Source organism: Balaenoptera borealis (assembly GCF_965194805.1).
Source record: "Balaenoptera borealis genome assembly, chromosome: 9".
Classification (NCBI taxonomy): Eukaryota; Metazoa; Chordata; class Mammalia; order Artiodactyla; family Balaenopteridae; genus Balaenoptera; species Balaenoptera borealis.
Window position 1 is genome coordinate 21,599,164 of NC_138873.1, and position 15,375 is coordinate 21,614,538.

Below are 15,375 nucleotides of genomic sequence, written 5' to 3' on the forward strand. Positions count from 1 at the left end.
TTTCTTATGGTGGCTAAGTCAGCCTCTCTTCTTTTAACACTAAGAGTCCAATTATGATTACAACTGTTGTAATTTTTTCTGACTGTTATCCTGGGGAAATAGATTTTTTTTATTTAAAAAAAACAAAATAGTGTTCTCTGTGAGTGAGTGAACTCGATATCTAGCCCTGGAGAGGAGAGGCAAGGAGAGAGAGAAGGACAGGATGTGAATGTGGGGGAGACCAGTGAGGGAGTGGGAGTTGGTGATGTAGAGGGAGATATGATTAGAGAGAAGAAGTATAAAATGAAATTAGAGACCAAAATGAGCTCTTTGAATATCGCCCCAGCGTTCAGTGCCTGTGGGTAAACATGGGGTCTAGTTTGCCGTAGCTGTAGACCTGTGGGTACAGAATGGCCATTTGCCTCTCTTTTCCCTTGATTCACCTTTACTTCATTCAAAAGGAAATTCAGGTTAAATAAAATCATCTTCTACATATGGCCACGTAAAATTTCTTTATCACCCTGTGTTTCTGTTTTGTTAAACTCTTCATCTTTAAAAGATGTCTATAGTTGTTACACTTATTTTTTTTAAATTAATTAATTAATTTATTTTTATTTTTGGCTGTGTTGGGTCTTCGTTTCTGTGCGAGGGCTTTCTCTAGTTGCGGCAAATGGGGGCCACTCTTCATAGCGATGCATGGGCCTCACTATCGCGGCCTCTCGTTGCGGAGCACAGGCTCCAGACGCGCAGGCTCAGTAGTTGTGGCTCACGGGCCTAGTTGCTCCGCGGCATGTGGGATCTTCCCAGACCGGGGCTTGAACCCGTGTCCCCTGCATTGGCAGGCAGATTCTCAACCACTGCGCCACCGGGGAAGTCCGTTACACTTATTTTTTAAAAATCTACCTCTTAACTCTCTTCAGTCTAGCTTCTCCCTTCATCACACCTCTGAAATCATCTTGTCCGTCTTTATGATGACTTCCTAATTACTAATTTGTATGGTTCCTTCTCCAACTGATCTTCCTTTTGTCATCCTTTCTAAGATTTCACACTGCTATTTTCACACTTTTGAAACTCGCTCTTCCTGTAGCTACCGAGATACTACTTTCTTACGGTCCTCTCTCTATGTGCCTTTGCTGACTCCTTTTTTCCTCTGTTTCCTGTAAATATTGACGTGGCCAAGGCCTTCTTGATCTTTTTCTTTTGACATTCTCTAGATTCTATTCGAATGAACTCACCTTTACTCTTAAATCACAATGATTTCCAAGTATTCGCCTCTAGGATATTACTTGCTCCTGCTCTTCAGACCCACTTTTTCAACAACCACTGGACAGCTCCATTTTTATAGCCTCCAAACCCCTGAAACTCAGCATGACACAGACCAAGTTCTTTCTCTTTGTTTCCACTTCTTCCTTCTTTACTCTCTATCTGGTTCAGTGATAGCATCATCCAGTGTCGGCTGGGGCAGAGCTGCTGTTGTCTCCCATTATCTATTCTCCCCTCCTTCCATAGTACTACAGTCCCATATTTCTAGCTGGACTAATGGCCATTCAGAATAAAGGCTACTTTCCTAATCTCACTGTACCTAAGTTTTGGCCAAAGGAAAATGCAAATTGATGTGTTACGTGGCAGTTTTTGGAAACCTTTAAAATATTGCTAGCATCTTTCCTTTGCCTTTACTTTCTTTGTTCCTTCCTCCATCCTGCTACCTGGAAAGTGAATGTGATGACTGGCGCTTGAGCTGCCATTTTGGACCACAAGACTGAGGTTACACCTTAGAAATACTGAATTTCATGCAAGAAGGAGCCTGGATCTCTGAGGACTTCAAGGAGCTGAGCTATTCTAATCCTACATTGATGACTTCTGGACTTACATACAAGAAATTAAGCATCGGGCTTCCCTGGTGGCACAGTGGTTAAGAATCCACCTGCCAATGCAGGGGACACGGATTCAAGCCCTAGTCTGGGAAGATCCCACATGCCATGGAGCAACTAAGCCCTCACGCCACAACTACCAAGCCTGTGCTCTAGAGCCCACGAGCCACAACTACTGAGCCCGCGCGCCTAGAGCCCGTGCTCCGCAACAAGAGAAGCCACCGCAGTGAGAGGCCCATGCACCTCAGCAAAGAGTAGCCCCCACTCACCTCAACTAGAGAAAAGCCCGTGCACAGCAACGAAGCCAAAATTAAAAGGAATAAAATAAATTTTTAAAAAAACACCAAAAAAACAAAAGAAGAAATTAAGCACCAATTTTCTCTAGACTTTGCTATTTTTGTCTTTATTACTCACAGCCAAACCTAATCCTAACTGACATATAGCCAAACCAAAATCCTAGAGTAATGTTAGACTATCCCCTCTCCTCCAAGACCCACATCCAATCAGTCATCAAGTCCTATTGAGTCTACCACTCTGGTATCTTTCTCTCTTCTTTTTTTTTTTTTTTAAAATGGTATTTTATTTATTTATTTATTTATTTATTTATTATTACTTTTTTAACATCTTTATTGGATTATAATTGCTTTACAATGGTGTGTTAGTTTCTGCTTTATAACAAAGTGAATCAGTTATACATATATATATATCCCCATATCTCCTCCCTCTTGCATCTCCCTCCCACCCTCCCTATCCCACCCCTCTAGGTGGTCATAAAGCACCGAGCTGATCTCCCTGTGCTATGTGGTTGCTTCCCACTAGTTATCTGTTTTACATCTGGTAGTGTATATATGTCCATGCCACTCTCTCACTTCGTCCCAGCTTACCCTTCCCCCCACCCCGTGTCCTTAAGTTCATTCTCTATGTCTGTGTCTTTATTTTCTCTCTTCTTTTAAGCCTTTATTTTTCCTATCCTGTCCTTCATCCTTATCCAATATATGCTCCACACTGCCACTGGAATGATCTTTCTAAAATAGATCAAATCCCTAATTAATCTCCTGCAATTATTGCAATTTTCCCACTCTCTACAATTCTTAGTACGGAAAACTCTTCATGATCTGTGTGTCTCACAATTCATTTCCCACTGCTCCACCATATTCATGATCTCCCAACTGTTTATAGTGCTGGACCATTCCACCCTATTTCATATCTCTTTGTCTTTACATATGCTGGTTTTACCATTGGGCATGTCTAGTTCTTTTTCTTCCTCAACATTCATCTAGAGCCTTTATGAAAAACTTTCCTAATTCCCAAAGAGAAGAAGGGGACTGACAGCTTCTCCCTTTGTGGCAGAAATGAGGCTTACATGTACATCTGTATTGCAGTGTTTACTCTCTTCTATATTTACTTGTTTATATGTCTCTTTTAGACTGTGTACTTTTTAATGATAGGAACCATATCTTTTCTTTTTTTATCATCAACATCTAACCCAGTGTCTGGCACATGGTAAGGGCCCAGTGATTAAACTATCTCTGCTTCCACCTTTGCACCCCATCTCTATTAGTTTCTTATTGCTGCTATAACAAATTAGCACAAGCTTAGTGGCTTCAAACAAAATAAATTTATGATCTCACATTTCTGGAGATGAGAAATTTAAAATGTGTTGGAAGGCTGAATTCCTTTTAGAGGTTCTAGGAAAGAATCCACTTCCTTGCCCTTTCCAGCTTCTGAGCTGCCTGAATTTCTTGGTTCATGGCCCCCTCCCATCTTCAAAGCCAGCAATGACGGACAAGTCTTTGACATTGTCTCATTCTTGACTCTGACTCTCCTGTCTCCCTCTTTCACTTATAATAAGGATCCTTGTGGTTACATTGGGCCCACCCAGACAATCCAGGATAATCTCCCTATTTCTCCCCAACTGATTAGCCACCTTAATTCCCTTTTGCCATGTGACATAGCATATTCAAAAGTTCCAGGGATTAGGACATGGACATTATTCTGCCTGCCACACCCTACTGTATATTTACTGCTGTTCTTTTTATTTGTATTTATTTATTTATAGATTTATTTACTTTATTTTTGGCTGTGTTGGGTCTTTGTTGCTGCATGTGGGCTTTTCTCTAGATGCGGTGAGTGGGGGCTACTCTTTGCTGCGGTGCGCAGGCTTCTTATTGTGGTGACTTCTCTTTTTTTAAAAAATTAATTAAATTAATTTATTTTAACACCTTTATTGGCATATAATTGCTTTACAATAGTGTGTTAGTTTCTGCTTTATATCAAAGTGAATCAGCTTTACATATACATATATCCCCATATCTCCTCTCTCTTGCATCTCCCTCCCACCCTCCCTATCCCACCCCTCTAGGTGGTCACAAAGCACCGAGCTGATCTCCCTGTGCTATGCAGCTGCTTCCCACTAGCTATCTATTTTACATTTGGTAGTGTATATATGTCCATGGTGGTGGCTTCTCTTGTTGTGGAGCACGGGCTCTAGGCATGCAGGCTTCAGTAGTTGTGGCATGTGGGCTCAGTAGTTGTGGCTCGCGGGCTCTAGAGTGCAGGCTCAGTAGTTGTGGCGCACGGGCTTAGTTGTTCCGCGGCATATGGGATCTTCCTGGATGAGGGCTTGAACCCGTGTCCCCTGCATTGGTAGGCAGGTTCTTAACCACTGCGCCACCAGGAAAGCCCCTACTGCTGTTCTTTTTAATTTTCTGTCTTACCCATGTCAGCCAGGATGAGAGTAGGATATGTTGTTGTTGTTCACTGTTGTACATCCAGTTCTTAGAAAAGTGCCTGGCACATAGAGAACTTTCATTAATATTTAGTGAATGAAATCAATGGATGCGTGCATGCATGCATGAAGCACTCTTGCTCTATCCAGGGCTGGAGGATGTTTATGAGGTGAAGGAAAATGGAAGACCAGTGTTAAGTAGAGTGCCTGGATTTATCACAAATCTATTTATTTATTTATTTATGGCCTTGCCGCACGGCCTGTGGGTTATTAATTCCAGAACCAGGGATTCAACTCGGGCCACTGCAGTGAAAGCACTGAGTCCTCACCACTGGACCACCAGGGAATTCCCACAAATCTGTTTTTTAATGCAAGGAATTCTCTCATCTTTATCATTAAATGAAGAGGCCCATATCAGCCTCTAAGGACAGTTCCTAAGTCAACATGACTAGTTTTTCAGGTAGTCATAAGAATTAGCTTTAAGAATACTTCAGGAGATAACAGTGTCCCGCCGCAGGCAGAGTGGGGGCCCAGGCTCCCGCAGACACACTCTGTGAACCTCAGAGCCAAGACAGTAGAGGAGCATGTCTTAAGATAGATATACATGTATATTTTTGACTGCGCCATGCTGCATGTGGGATCTTAGTTCCCTGACCAGGGATTGAACCTGCAGTGGAAGTGAGACGTCTTAACCACTGGACCTCCAAGGAATTCCCAAGATTGGTATATTTTAAATGCTCCCCCATTAACTTTTTTTCAACCGTTTTCTCTCTTTTTCCCTGAAATGTTGAAAATAGCTTACCCCACTGGATTAGCACATTGGCGTTCCTGACAGAAATCCTACATCATTCAAATATTTAAGTGGTAAAATCTATACAATGAAAAAAAACCCCACAAGAAACAGTTTATTCAGAAAATCTTAATCTCAAGTGAAATATGCAGGGACAGTAGAATTCTCAAGTGCAGGCCTAATGGTAATTTATTGAAAATAGCCCAAATTTCATGCACAGCATGTGCTGGTGTTGGTTGAGAGCTCTTCCTGAAGCACAGTGAAGACCCTGGTGCAGAGACTACCTCCTGCTTTTCTGGGTCCCAAATCATTTTCTGTGTCTGAATCTATCTCTTAACCTTCTTCATCCTTTCTAAAACTTTCACCTTAGCTGTAAGATTCTTTATACAATGTTGAAATTGGAAAGGAAAAAACCCCAAAGAACCAAAAAACAAAAAAGGTGTAAAGTTTTGTTTTTCTGCATTTTTATCCTTGAAGCAGAAAAAGAAACAGCTGATACAATCCAGTGTCCTTTAATGTTTATCCAGCATCTGTTTTTCAGGTGCATTAATTTTATATATAACTTTCAGAGTGGTGGATGTGCTCACTTTCTTATTATGGTCATGGTTTCAAGGTAGATGCAAATGTCAAATCATCGAAATGTGGACTTTAAACATATGCAATTTATTTTTTACTGATTATACCTCACTAAAGGTATTTAAAAATGTTTTTTAAATGCACACATGCACATGCATGCATGCACATACAGTTCTACTTCTAAAGTTACACTGTCCGATAAACTCCCGTGGCTATTTCAGTTAATTAAAATGAAAGAAAATTAGAAATTCAATTCCTTAGTTGCACTAGACACATTTCAAGTGCTCAAGGGCCACATATGGCTAGTGTCTCCCATAACAGATAGTGTAGACATATAACATTGCCATCATGGCAGAAAGTTCTACAGCATTGTTGTACATCATTCTCCCACTCACCCCTCATTCTCATGTCCATGCCCTACCTTACTTTCCCAGGGCAGAGGTCTCCTGCTTTCAGCCTCCGCACTGAAACTAGGGCGGTCTTTTAAAAATGCAAATCTGCTTGCTATTCTCCTGCTCAAAATCTTCCACAAGATGAAATCCAAACTCCTGCGAGTGGAAGCTCTGGAAAGACCCTCCCTCCTCATTTCCCGCCTTCTCCCTCTCCCTCCCTCTTTATGTGCCTGGTCTGAGAAAATTGGTTCATTCATCCGCTTTGTCTAGAAAGTTCTCCACTTACATCTCTACTTGGTATATTTATGCTTACACTTGTAAGTTTAAAACAGTGATCTTATCTGTGAATTCTTCCAGCTCATTTGGACAATTAAGTGTCTACTATTTTTTGCCCCTAGCCTGTTTGTTTTAGGGATTTATTGAGTTCTTTTGTGGGTTAATATATAGCTATTTCTATCAGTGTTGTATGTGGGCCCGAAAAAGAGGGTAAAAATCTCTGTTGTAGAGTAGAAAGTTTGATATGTATATTTTATACCAGCCACATTGATGGCATTTTTGCAATATGAATTGCATTTTCTCTGCTCATACCTAGTCTAGAATATAATAAATATATAGAATATAATATGATTATATTTTTAAAAAAAGATTTTTAAGGCTTTAAACCTAAATTTCTTTGATTGTCATAATAAATTGTATATATGAATCCCCTCAATTAGAGACAAAGAATTCAATACAGTTTTTCTCCCATTCTCACCCAAACACTTGACTGTTTTTTAATCTCAGGCTTCAGGTCAGGTAATTATGTGATTTATTCTCTTTCTCTGTCTCTATGTGTGTGTAGAGTACCTGTCTGTCTGTCTGTCTGTCTATCTATCTATCTATCTATCTATCTATCTATCTATCTACCTATCTCTCTATCTGTCCATCCATCTATCCTGGGGATTATTTTGAATGGGATTAGTGCCCTTCTAAGACGAGACATGAGAATCCTCTCTGTGTTCTCCACTATGTGAAAATCCAACGAGAACATGGCCTTCTGCAAGCCAGGGAGAGGGCTCTCACCAGACACTGGATCTGTCAGCACCTTGATCTTAGACTTCCCAGCTTCCAGAACTGTAAAAAATAAAAGTTTGTGGTTTAAACCATCCTATCTATGGCATTTGTTATAGCAGCCTGAATAAGATAATTGTGGAGAGGGCCATGGAGCTGACTAAGACAGTTTATCTGTGTACAGTACACACATGCACACAACTAGCAATCCCGAATGCCGAGACATTCCTCCTCCACCACTCGTCTTCCTTATTTGACTCCCAGACCCCTGGCAGTTAGGTCTCCAGGCAAGAGTTTGAAAGAGTCTTCTCAGGGCATCTAATCAATCAAAGAAAAAGGACCTACAGATGGTGAAATTGGAGAGCATCAAGCTGTCCAGATAAATCCTCTAATGGGAAGTGGTGGGTTGACAACCCCTTCCACCTTCTTAGGGACACAGATTGATTTTTTTAACATCTCTCTCTTAAACATGAATGGACAACAAAAAACTGTCTTGCTTCTGGGGAAAGCTCTGAAATGAAACAGAGACACCCAAATAAAAAAGCAGCAAATGCAGCATGTAGTCAACAAAAACTATATAGAAAGGAATAATATATTTAAAACACTATCAATAGCCTCAAGAAATAAGAGAAGGGATTGCATCCAGAAAATAAAAAAATAGGATGCTATAAAATAGAAACATTCAGGAAACATAAAAAGAGCTTTTGGAAATTAAAAACATGTTAGCAGTTGAAAAGCTCAATTGAAGGGTTGGAAGATAAATTAAGGAAATTCTGAAGAAAGTAGAGCAAACAAAAAGACAAAGAGATAAATGATTAGAGGAAAGACTGATGAATTAGAGAACCGGTCCAGACTGTCTAACATCTGAATAACAGCATTTCCAGACACGAAGAACAGAGAAAAATGAAGGGAATAAATTACCAATAAATAATTCACAATATTTTCTAGGCCTGAAAAACATCAGTTTCTTGATTAAAAGGGATTTGAAAGGGATCCCTGCCGAGCACTATAAAAGAAAAAGATGCAGTCCAAGGCACATCATCATAGAATTTAGGAATACTGAGGATGAAAAGAAGATTCTACAAACGCAGAATCTCTGATATGCTTCAGACACAGAGTATCAGGAGTCAGAATGGTTTTGGACTTCTCAAAGCAACGCTGAGGCTAAACGACAGTAGAGCTAGAAGATGGTAGAATTCTGAAGGAAAATTCTTTCTGACCCAGAATTCTATGCTGACTCAAGCTATTCACTCAAGTGTGAAGATAAAATAAAATTTCTGCTTGCAGACATACAAGTTCTCAAAACATTTCCACTTATCATTTCTTATGAAGCTAGTAGAAGATACGGCAAGTACAAAATGGGAGCAAACCAAGAAAAAAGAACCATGGGATATGATAGAAGAAATAGAAGATACAGTGCTGAAGGACTGGGGGACCCTCAGTTCACTGGGCAAGGGTGCTCAGCAGCCAGTGTGACTCAGGAGACCAGCAGGTTAGCGTGGCCATCACTGTGACACCTTAGTCCATTGTCTGTATGTTTAACCTGACAATGCCAGAGTGCACCAGCCCAGATTCTAATTTGCATTTGGCTTGTCTGAGCCATGTGCTGATGAGTTTTTTCTCTTCTTTCCATGCTCTGCTGCTGGATCAGCTGAGGATTCTCTTTCCTACACTTTGGGTTACTCCAGGGGCTACAGATTGGCCATGATAGAAGCAGAGAGAACAGAATGGCCCCAGCATCTGGTATACACTAGACCCCTGCCAGATGCTCTGAGTACGATTAACCTCATTTTTCCAGAATTTCCTAATGGCCTTGCCCACTGAGTGCCCCGTAAGGGCCTCTTCTAATTGCTCAAGGAAGCTGACATCTATGACCTAGAGGATCTTGAGCCTCATTTTACAATGCAATATAATTGGCTTTTTCCTTACACATCTAAGTTTGTGCTTTTGCTACTCTTTTTTATTAATCTAATTTCACTTTTATTAATATGTAAAATTATTAATAATAAAATATTTGTTTGAGGGAAAAATAATTTTTTCATCCTTGGGCCTTGATTGGTCCTTGCAGCAACATAAGAGTTGAGGACATGACTGTATGGGGGGTCAAAAAAATGGCCTTGGCTTGTTGATGATTAGACTGAGGACCACCTAAAAGAGACGGGTGATAGGAGCAGATACGGTTAGTGCTCAGCTATTCCTGCAGGTTGTCTAAGATCATGGGGCTGAGGTGAGCATCCTCACGGCCGTCTCCACAAATATCTTATTCAGAGCTTATTCCGATTTTCCCTTTGATAGGATTCTCGTAGCCATTAGGGCAGAAGGCTAAGATTCAGGCCAATTTCAATTGTAGTCACAGACTTTGTCCTCCAAAACTGTCTGTAATTTTCCACTATCTCTGAACTTTAAGGATAATAAAGACAGTATGGGAATGGCTGTACACACACAATTCTGATTTCTTAAAGTTAAGCGAATGTTCTGTGCCCTTTGTAGCATCTTGAAACCCTTCCTCAAGTGTTCACAAATTTCTCTTGTCTCTTATAGTGGCTATTGTCTGTAACACTGATCTTTTCCTGAATTATACTGTTATTTATTTTTTCTTTGTGTTTTTGTTTCTTTTATTAGACTGTGGGTTCCTAAAGGGCAGCAAATACCTTCCTCTCTAATTAGTCCTTTAGTTTCTACATTGCATTGCATTGGAAAAGTAGGACCGCCTTCCATCTCTTGAGTCCTTCTTATAATCTAGGTCAAGCCCATTATAACTGTCTCACTGCATGTGTACAACAGCTCAGTGAGGAAGGGCAGATTATCATCTCCACTCTCTAGATGAGAACGCTGAGGCTTGGAGGGCTGAATAAAGTGGTCCCTCAGAGAGGGAACAGCCCAGCTGGGAATCAAAGCCATGCCTGTCTGATTCTGCAGCTTGAGCGACTAGGCACTACATTATTCGAGCTCACCATTCACTTCCTTTTTGTTTCAGACAGAATAGTTTTCTTTCAGCCTTAGGAAGGTAAACTCGGGAATTTGTCACAAAAGGCCATGAATGTTGTTTTTCTGTTCGTTTCTGCCATTTCTTATCTATTACAATTTTTCCTTTTCACTAACTGAAGGGGCTGTGGCTGGGACAGCCACAGATATGAGGGAAGGCTGAAGGGTCTTGGGGAGATCCAGGGTATGGGGTCTGTGGCAACAATCAATATGCTAATCACCTAACAATCCCCAAACAATTTAACATGAGTACTTCCAGCATCCTGGGACCCACACTTTCCATTTCTATTCCCATGCAGTGGGGGACACAAAAGCACTCTGTTCAGGTTAGCAGGGGGCCTGGCAGAATCCCAGCCCCACTCTGTCCCCATGTCCACACCCTTGTGTGGCCCCCTCGCCTGTCATTCCTCTGGATAAAAGGGACCATGCCTCCCAGCGGTGGGGTATGCCCACCACTCCCAGTTGAGGTTATGAAACCTGCTGTCTCAAGGAAGGAGAAAGAATGAAAATTGTTGGGTAGGGGGGCAGCATGGACAGGAATAAAGAGAAGGGGGCTGAAGGCTGATAAATGGGCAAAAATAATGAGTTAAAAAACTGCCTTGCTAGCAAATGGCCAGAAATCTGGGAAAAGGAGGAGGAGGGTCCCTGTGGAGATGGGGGGTAGGCCAGAGAAAGGAGAGAGGGAATGGGCCACAGCCATCTCCAAATTATTTTTCCTGTGTTGTTTTAAATGTTTAAATATTTGATACATACAGAGGAATATGTACATATCCCAGATTATTTTTAAGCTGTTACAATTTCATGTCTAAATAAAGTGTAAGAAAGTACACAATAGGTAAAACAGGCTCTCTTCCTGGGTGAGAATACAAGAAGGGGAGATATGTCTTTACCTAGAGTGGAGCATTGAAAAATTGCCCCTTGACTGCTTGAAAGAGTATATTGCAGGTAAAAAAATTATTTTTAGGGAAGCGAACAGTTTTGCCCTGTTTTCAGGGCTCCCCATTCACATCCCCTACACAGCTGAATTGGAGAGACGCTTTACATTCAAGCCCTCCTGCAGGGAAACGGCTTTCTTAAAAGAAAAATTAATTAATTAATTAGTTAATTAATTTTTTGGCTGCGTTGGGTCTTCGTTGCTGTGTGCAGGCTTTCTCTAGTTGCGGCAAGTGGGGGCTACTCTTCATTGCGGTGCGCGGGCTTCTCATTGTCGTGGCTTCTCTTGTTGCGGATCACGGGCTCTAGGCGTGTGGGCTTCAGTAGTTGTGGCATGTGGGCTCAGTAGTTGTGGCTCGCGGGCTCTAGAGCTCAGGCTCAGTAGTTGTGGCGCACGGGCTTAGTTGCTCCAAGGCATGTGGGATCTTCCCGGGCAAGGGCCCGAACCTGTGTCCCTTGCATTGGTAGGCAGATTCTTAACCACTGTGCCACCAGGGAAGCCCGAAACAGGCTTTTCTCTTAGTCGTAGTCTTAATTGATATTAAAATAATAGAGCACTCTGTGCCCTAAATAACTCTTCTTAAAAATTAGATTATGTAGCAAGAGGTTAACTCAGGGAATATTATTTGCAAAAATCCAGTAACTCTAAAACGTGGGACATCTGTCAAGAGCGATTTGCCTGAAAATGAGCCTGACTAGGATTTGGTACTCACTGGTGGTACCTCATGGATGACAACCCAGGTGTTTTCTACTCTTATTTATTGGATTTCTTCCCCTGATCTCTGGGACTCTTTGCTCAGGCCCAGATAACAAGGATGGAAGCACATAGGAAGCTGTGAATAAGAATGTCAAGTTCTTGGTCTCCATGTGCCAAAGTCCTGAGCGCAAACATGAGATAGGAGTGGTTTGAAAGAAGATGCAGTTGGGCATCACTGGTCCCTGTCATGAGCAGATGAAGAACCTCTAAGCTGGAGAAGGGGAGAGAGTTCAAGGAGGATTGAGAAAGTGAGATTCCAGAACGGGGCTTTGCAGCCTGCTTCCCAGATTGAGCCAAGTCATTGGTGAGATAGAGCAGGATGAGAGAGAGGCCACAGAATTCAGAGGCTGCTCTGGTGGAGACATCCCGATGCCTGGCTCTTGGTCTGGAATTCTCTCCTGCAGGAATATACTCAGTAATGCAACGGATTTAAATATAAACATGCCATTTGTTTTCCTTTTTAACGGGGATTGTGGAAATAGAATTTAGAAGGATCTTTGTGTTCATGTGATGAAAACCGTACAGATAGTACATCTGTATGTGAAGGTGCACGTTTTATGAATCCTAATGTGATAATAAGCAACGCATTTGACTATGTTAGGGAAAAAAGTAAATTACCTTTTTAGCCTCTCCATTGAAAAGTCATATCACAAAAACCAAGTATGAGTCAAAAAAGGCAAGGAAAAAATAGCACAGAGGTGACACGGACAATTAATGACCAAGAATATTTGTTACTTTTCTGGATTTTCTGCTTGTGGTATTTGTCAGCTTTGTAAAATTAGTGATTTGTTGTGAATAAGTGTTCATGTTTGTATCTAATTTTTAGTGTATAATTTTGTGTTGCATTCTTTTTCTTAAAAAGGGCCTCCAATCTGCTGCCCACGTAACTGTATTAGTTCCTGATACAGATATAGGAAAAAAAAAAAAAGAATAGCAATCTTTGTGCAGTGAACTCATGTCTCAAAAATGCCCTCATGAGCATCTCAATATACAAAATAAATGTTATTTCGCTGTTAGTAGAAATAGTGTTTGAAATTTTTCTTACTTTTTTTTTCTAACAGTATTAAATGCAGTTTCCCTCAATGAAATTAGCTCTTCTTTATAGAGGACACTGTGGTATGAGGAAAGAAATGTGGTCTAGAGACAGACAGGAAAACATTTGGATCCCAGCTCTGCGGCTGACCTTGAGAATGTTCCTGGTCTTCCCTGAGCCTCAGTTCTGGAATGAGGTATAGCAAGTACACAATCATGAGTCAGTTCATCTCCAGGACCAGGGCTCTCTCTATTTCAGGAGGATCTGCCGCCCAAACCCTTCTACCAGACACAGATGCTTTCATGAATGGATATTTAATTTTGTCAATATTTTTCCCTGGATCTATTGAGATTGTTATATCTTTTTCTCTTCTATTCAGCTAACATAGTGAACTGATGGATTTTTTTTTTTTGGCCACGCCTCGAGGCATATGGGATCTTAGTTTCCCGACCAGGGATGGAACCTGGGCCCCCTGCAGTGGAAGCGTGGAGTCTTAACCACTGGACTGCCATTGGTGGATTTTTATAAACTCCACTTAGTAGTGATGGATTATCTTTTTTAATAAATTGCTGGATTCAACTTGCTAATGTTCTGTTAAGAAGTTTTGTCTTTGAGATCTTGAGGGATACTGGTCTCTAGGTCTCTTTTCTGTGTGATGTATTTGGTTTGGTATTAGCAGGAGGGCCCCTAGACTGTGTGGGGCTCCAGGCAATTTTTTTTTTTTTTTGCAACGTCTTTGTCTATCTAAACAATTTGATTAAAAATGTATTACAAAATCCATGGGCCTCTGTCAGGCATAGGTAGAAAAGAGATGTTCAAGTATTTGTTTATTGTCTAATTGGTGCACATAAAGTTTCTTTGTAGCATCCAACTCTTCCTGTTTAGGTCCAGGAACTGTTTCTTCCAGTTCTTTATTATCAAATGCATCATTTCTGGCTTCTTTCTTTCTTTTTTTTTTTTGAGTTTCCATGTTCAATTTTTATTTTTTTATGTTTTAAATATCTTTACTGGAGTATAATTGCTTTACAATGGTGTGTTCGTTTCTGCTTTATAACAAAGTGAATCAGCTTTACATATACATATATCCCCATATGTCCTCCCTCTTGCGTCTCCCTCCCACCCTCCCTACCCCACCCCTCAAGGTCGTCACAAAGCACCGAGCTGATCTCCCTGTGCTATGCAGCTGCTTCCCACTAGCCATCCATTTTACATTTGGTAGTGTATATATGTCCATGCCACTCTCTCACTTCGTCCCAGCTTCCCCTTCCCCCTCAGGGTCCTCAAGTCCGTTCTCTACGTCTGTGTCTTTATTCCTGCCCTGCCACTAGGTTCATCAGTACCATTTTTTTAGATTCCATATATGTGCGTTAGCATACGGTATTTGTTTTTCTCTTTCTTTTTTTTTTAAATTAATAGACACTTTATTTATTTATTTTTGGCTGTGTTGGGTCTTCGTTTCGTGCGAGGGCTTTCTCTGGTTGCGGCAAGTGGGGGCCACTCTTCATCGCGGTGTGCGGGCCTCTCACTATCGCGGCCCCTCCCGTTGCGGGGCACAGGCTCCAGACGCGCAGGCTCAGTAGTTGTGGCTCACGGGCCTAGTTGCTCCGCGGCATGTGGGATCCTCCCAGACCAGGGCTCGAACCCGTGTCCCCTGCATTAGCAGGCAGATTCTCAACCACTGCGCCACCAGGGAAGCCCTATTTTTCTCTTTCTGACGTACTTCACTCTGTATGACAGACTGTAGGTCCATCCACCTCATTACAAACAACTCAATTTCATTCCTTTTCATGGCTGAGTAATATTCCATTTGGCTTATTTCTTATCTCACAACTAGAGATGATGTAGCAATGCTAGTATTACTCATAAAGCTGGAATCTGTTTGCACTGTTTGCCGTATTACCTCTGCAATTCTCTACTACCTTCGACTTAATGCTGATCACACCATTACTCATGATGTCACATCACCCATCTGCCACCCATGAATACTGGCTTCCAATGAGACACAGTAAAGTTGTTACTATGCTTTGTTGATGGTGACCACAAATGCAGGTCTCACCCCAGAATGATATTTCTTTTTCTGGTCATGGTCAATGTACTGTTCGGAATTTTAGAACATGGATGTAGAAGCCTTTAGACTATAATCAGTGCCTTCTAGCATGTGCTCTTTCTCAATGTTGACCACACTGCTGCTTTCCAGACACTGCCACGAGCTGGGAAAAGACGTGGGGGCCTGTGGGTAGAGCAGGAAGGGCAGTCCCATTTGTACAAGGAATGTCCCCTG

The 15,375-nt window shown here is 41.4% G+C and overlaps 1 protein-coding gene and 2 long non-coding RNA genes across 7 annotated transcripts in view; 1 reads left to right on the forward strand and 2 right to left on the reverse strand.

Annotated features, from left to right (window-relative positions):
- Positions 1-15,375, forward strand: part of ADAT2 (adenosine deaminase tRNA specific 2) — a 112,134-nt gene that overhangs the window by 84,054 nt on the left and 12,705 nt on the right. The window lies entirely within an intron of this gene.
- LOC309634953 overlaps positions 1-15,375 on the reverse strand; it is a 738,917-nt gene that overhangs the window by 81,840 nt on the left and 641,702 nt on the right. The gene's annotated exons all lie outside the window — the stretch shown is intronic.
- LOC309634968 lies at positions 1,072-15,149 on the reverse strand. Its single transcript, XR_014248539.1, has 2 exons — positions 7,243-15,149; positions 1,072-7,202 (listed from the first exon to the last, which is right to left on the reverse strand). It is a non-coding gene; the product is annotated as an uncharacterized lncRNA (long non-coding RNA).